The following is a 6000-nucleotide window of genomic DNA, read 5'->3' on the forward strand; positions in this document are numbered from 1 at the left end:
CTTCATAATGGACCTGTGGGTAACTGAGGCCTTGGGACTGACAGGGTTCAAACTCAACTAACCAAAAGAGAATATTTTTTAAATCATGTCATACACACAGAAAGAATGAATGGAGTCTGGATCCCTGAATAAAATTATGTTAAGGATGAAATTACATGCATGAATTAAGGGTAGATAATTCCTTGCCATTTAATTAAACAGATCTTCAATTCTTCTCAAGATAAAACTGAAGGATATTGGATGCCTTTTTGGTTTTTAATTTTTTAATAATTGCACTTTATAGTACTTCACAAGAGACAGTTGTCTTAATTAAAGCCATAAAATACCAATAATGCATATATTCAGGGCTTCTGAATATAGTCAGTTAATAAGCAGTCCATGAGTGATTCCTGTTTTGTATAGTTTGTTGTAAATTGGAGTCCTATTTTTTATTGCATAACATTATTGTCCTAGACAATCCTAATCTACATAAGTTTTAGGTGTGTACTTTAACAAAACTCTGAAGATCAAAGAAAGTATTCATTTCACAAAAGCATTCTTCATTTTCAAAATAGCTTGTTACACGGATCCGTTAAGTGGCAAGTTCTGATACTGTATTGAAAATCTTCCTTTTTTAAAATTATAGATGTACTACTTTTCAGGAATCCATTTGTTATGTAAAGCAAGGTTCACTCACCTGGAGAGTGAAATGGATAATTAGCAAGTATATAACTGGGAAATTTAAAGTTTGTTTTCGTGTTTATATAAATATAGGATGGGTCTAAGAAGTTCCCTTATAAAAATGGCAAAGAGAGATACACAATTTATCAATAATTTCTTGATTTTAAAACCTTCCTTGGGAGGGCATATAAAACTGCACACTTCAGAATGCATTAGGTTTTTCTCCCCTTTCTTCTAAAATGCACAATTTCTGGCCTAGTATAATAGACTTACATGTACACACAGGTGCCCCCACTGCTAAAAATTCTGGTATTTCACTTTACCATGACTGTTTATGTAATTGGAAAGTGAAAAGAATAACTAAAAGCCAATTAATAGCCTAGAAATATTCACCACAACTGGGTAACTAAATTACTGATATAGAATAAGTATGTATGTTAAATTGGGCGACCCCTTTGATTTTCCGCATAAATGGCCATTTTCCCTGAAGAAAGTGTCTGGACCCAGTGCCAGTGATGTTCCTGTTAGGACTGTGCTGTGGTCTGAAGGGTTTCTCCAAAGAAACTCTCCCATCTAGGAGAGGGAGTCTCTGTCGGCGTACTGCCCTGCTGAAACCTGCATACAAGTCCATATGTGCCCTGCGACTAGCCTAGATGTCTCTAGTTCGAGTTTTAAAAACTCTAGAAGTGCCCGGCAAGTGTGGCTCAGTGGTTGAGTGTTGACCTATGAATCAGGAGGTCACGGTTCCCCAGTGTAGGGCATGCAGGAGGCAGCCAATCAATGATTGTATCTCATCATTGATGTTTCTCTCTCTCTCTCTCTCTCTCTCTCTCTCTCTCTCTCTCTCTCTCTCCCTTCCAATCTGAAATCAATAAAAATATTTCTTTAAAAACTCTAGAAGCAACAACTTCCAACTCCATGCAATCTGTGTTCTCAAAGAGCCATCTATATATATAAAAGCTACGTGACCGGATTACCGAACGACCGTTTGACCAGTCACTATGATGCACACTGACCACTAGGGGGCAAATGCTCAACACAGGAGCTGCCCCCCTGGTGGTCAGTGCGCTCCCACAGTGGTAGCGCCACTCAGCTGACCAGGATGAGTGGGGCCGGGATGAGCGGGAGCGGCTCCTCCCAGGATCCCTGCAGACCACTCTGAGGGACCGGTGCATGAATCTGTGCACCAGGCCTCTAGCCAAAAATAAGAGTGAAAGCTACCTTTCTGCCATCATGAAGTTGCTGCTAGCCCTAAAGAAAGATAAATTTTACATTTGTTCTTTGCATATTTTTAAAACAGACATGTCAACATTGACCTCAACATAGATATTTGCCCTAGATCACGTAAACTGTTTGTTGGACAGGTGACATTAAAAATCTCAGAATGCCATTTTTGTAAAGGATCTTTTTAGGGATAGATGTCATCTGATGCTTCCCTTGCTCGCCTCCATTTTCAAGAAGCATTTGAGCACCTATCTTTATCCCGACAGGAATCCACTTGATGCACTTCCAAATTATTTTTGTCACTGTCTGTGTGTTTTGTTTATTCTGAACCGTTTTCACGGGACGACGAGATATGTGGAGATTCTGCGTCAGTTGATTCTTGTGAATATGTCTGTACATAGACTGAGCACTGTATTTATTTGTACATAGGCTGTTTGGGATAATGTGTTTCTGTCACCTGGTCTTCACTCTGATAAAGGGTGTTTCTTCACTGTGTTCATGTTACACTTTCCACACTCTTGTGCTTCTACTACTGGTAATCAACATAGACTATCACTCTATGTAACTAAGTCTCCTCCGTGTGAAATATAACAGTAATAAAATTGACTCCAAAAAGTGTTGTTGTTGTTGTTGTTTGGAATAATCCTTGCCTTCAGCTAATCAGGACTCCCAGGAACTCAAAAATTGAAACACAGTTGTGGATGCTTCACTGTGAGAATTCAAAGGAACAAAAGGGCAAGCAGGGGTCACCGTTAGTCATAACCACCATTTATTCCCCGTGCGCTTACTCGTGTCACTTGAGCTTCTAAATGTCTGAGGGAACCTTCTGCACTAAAAGGATGTCTCTAACAATTGGATTTTAATTTATTAAATATATTAAAATTGTAAATTCAAAAGCCTACTGTTCCTTAAGCCTTTAAGTTCATTTTAGAAGACTTATTATAAATCTAATGCTTTTATGCAAAAATAAGAATTCACAGTCACTTCTTTGATTATATTCAACTCACTGAGAAGTTTAAAATATTAAACTCTAAATAATTAACCCAATTTATGAATTAAATTTTCCCAGGCACGTCTTAAATTTTACACATTTAACATACCTAATTCTCTCAACCACTCCAAAAGCCTGACAAACAAACCAAAAAAAAAAAAATATCTTCCTATGCACTTAACCAATTCCTATTAATCTGGTAAACAAATAAAATATAGTAAACCAGGTTACCTTAAATGATATTTAAATATCATTTACAAACTTAATAAAAGTCACTATGCCTTTTAAACTAATATTATGAGTCTAGTATAAATTTCAAATTGTAATTAGATTATCCAATAAGCCAGATTTATTTCAAACACCTTAAACTGCAAAGACAACATATCCCAATGATTATAAAACATACCTGAACCACATCAAAGTATTCATACTATAATTTGATTTACTTCATTATCTCTATCTTTCTATAATGTCTTCCTCAGCTTTGAAAAGTCACTCAACTAATGAGCAGATTTACCATCCCTGACAGGATAAGATGATTGAGCCCAAGTCGCAATATCATTATTTATCATTTCAAGAATCAACAGCAGAACATGGCACGTGGTCCCTACACATTACCAAAACAGCCTACTGGAGCCAAGGGAAGTCATGTAGCCCTCGGGCTGTAAGTCAGATCTATCTCCTGCCCAGGCCTTTCAGCTGGAGTCTTTTGCAATCCAATGGGCATCATTACCGTTACTTTTTTTTTATTGACATCTCTTTCAAAGTGTTGTCTCCTTGTTTGAGTAGGTGAATTCTGTAGCCCTGCCTGGGGTACAGCCGGTTGTTCTGTACCACCGCAGTATGCAACTAATCTCTTCAGTACTTGATTGGATTCTTCATCCTGTTCATAGTTTTCTTGTCTATTCTGACCACAGTTCCAAACATTTTATAAATGCTAAGTGTTTTGCATGCATCATTTCATTTAATCTTCACAAAAACTCACTGGGTTGGGTACCATTCTTAGTTTCCATTTTACAGATAGAAATATGAGGCCCGAAGTGGTTAAGTGACATGCCTAAGGTCATGCAGTAAGTGTCAGAATTTTAAATTAAACCTGAGCTTTTCTGTTAACCAAATTTGAGGACACATAGTCAAGTTTTTTAAAAGTTTGAAATCCACACTCCTCTCCTCTCCCTTCCAAAATGAATCCCACTGCTCAGAGAAATAGATTTATGAACTATTTTATATTTAGGGAAAAGGTACGAGACATTTTGACCCTGCATTCAACCCAATGATATAAAAACTCTGGAGTTTGCCCCTAAGGATATCTTCAATGTTTGAAAATGTCAACATTTTCCTCAGAATGATATTAATGCTTATTTCAGGCCATATTCATTAGGTTGATCAAAATCCTTGATTAGTTATCTATAGAGAACATTATTTTTCCCTCTTTATTTTATTGGAATTTTCATGGAAACATTACTTTTTGTGTGAATTTTAAAACAGGAACTCAGTTCATCATTTTAGTTTTGTTTTTGTATGCATATCAAAATTTTTATGAATCACAGTTGTTATTGGGAATCTTTTACTGAGCCCAGTGTTGACTGGTACAATTTTACAGACCTAGACTTCACCATGAAAATTTAAGTTTTCCATTAGTATTTCATTCACAGCTCTGTAACAGATTTCACTCTTTGGATATTATATTGCTAAAGAAAAGGCCATAGTATACCCTGGAATTGCTGTATTTTCCCAGAACTCCTGCATCTTTTTTGAAGGACTGGTTTTTAAGCTTGCCCACAGTGAAGATGTATGGCAGTGATAACACCTAGATTTCTAGAGCACATCAGCCCTTGTTTATTTTTTTTCCTACTCCCAATCTTTTCGAATTCCATTTTCTAAACTTATTTCTGATTTTAGTCTCAGCTTAAAGTTGTATGTTACTAAAATCATGAGAAGTCTCTACTGAAACAGCAACCAAAAAAATCAATTGTGATATGATTGATTGACTTTAAAATGTTAAAGGAAAACATTTCACCTGAGTAATTTTTACTACCTGTTATCATGGAATATTTTGTAAAAATAAAAATGAACGACAAAAGAAAAACATTCACACACCTACTTATGTTAGCAATTGTCCTGCAAATATCTGTATAATTAATGGGTTTTTTAAAAACACTCTCTAGTTGTCACAAATACCAAGATACTGGAATACAAATGCATTGATAGTTTCAAACATACAGAAGTCTTGATACAAAGTGTGCTATTATCAGAGTCCAGAACTGTTGGGAAGACTGACCTTGGTCCACCTCTTCTATGAAGTTTTGGGCAAGTTACTCAATGACTTTGCATCAGCAGTCCCTTGTCTATAAAATAATAGTGTGGTATTACTGCCCCACCATGGGTTGTTGGAAAGAGTAAATGGAATCATACCTCCATAAAGTGCCTGGCTCATAGTAGGCTTTTAGTAAATGTCAGTTCTCTACTCCCAACCTTATGTGATCTTAACAAGTTATATAAGCTCTCTAAGACTGAGAAAATCTCTTAAATGGGTCCTTTATTGGGATAGCTGAACACTTTATAAGCTTAAAGATTACAAGAATAGTAATGTTGGTCTCAGTATTCTTATACTACACACCTGAGAAAACTAGACGTATCTTCCTGGGATGCCACTGTTCTTGGTCCCCCACATACCCTTACCCAGCAGTGTGCCAGGTGACCTGGGGTTCTAAAAGCCCAGCCTGGTTAGTAACAACACACCAGAAAGGACTCCCTTTGAGCCCAGGTGTCAGGCTCATCCAGAGCATAACAAATTCTGGGCTGCACCAAAGCCCCCAGGATTCCCACATCTTTTGGAGGCTTCGGTGATCTACACCTTGGAATAACATACTGAAATACTCAACTTTTGCTTGGTCAATCTTGCCTCGTGGGCTAGCTCACACATTAAGCACATCCTGTGTATTTCTGGGACAGACCTAAAGCATTTCAAAACCCAGAGTTGGCAAACACTCGGTAAATTATGCCCCCATTTCTCCCTCACCCACGGCAGACAGCAGCAATCAGTCACAGCACCGTTCATTTCCCTGTACTTTTTCAGCCTCGCATTCCAGGCAGCCACTACTGGTCAGTCCCACTGGCATGCA

Source organism: Myotis nattereri, assembly GCF_964212035.1.
Source record: "Myotis nattereri genome assembly, chromosome: 12".
Lineage (NCBI taxonomy): Eukaryota > Metazoa > Chordata > Mammalia > Chiroptera > Vespertilionidae > Myotis > Myotis nattereri.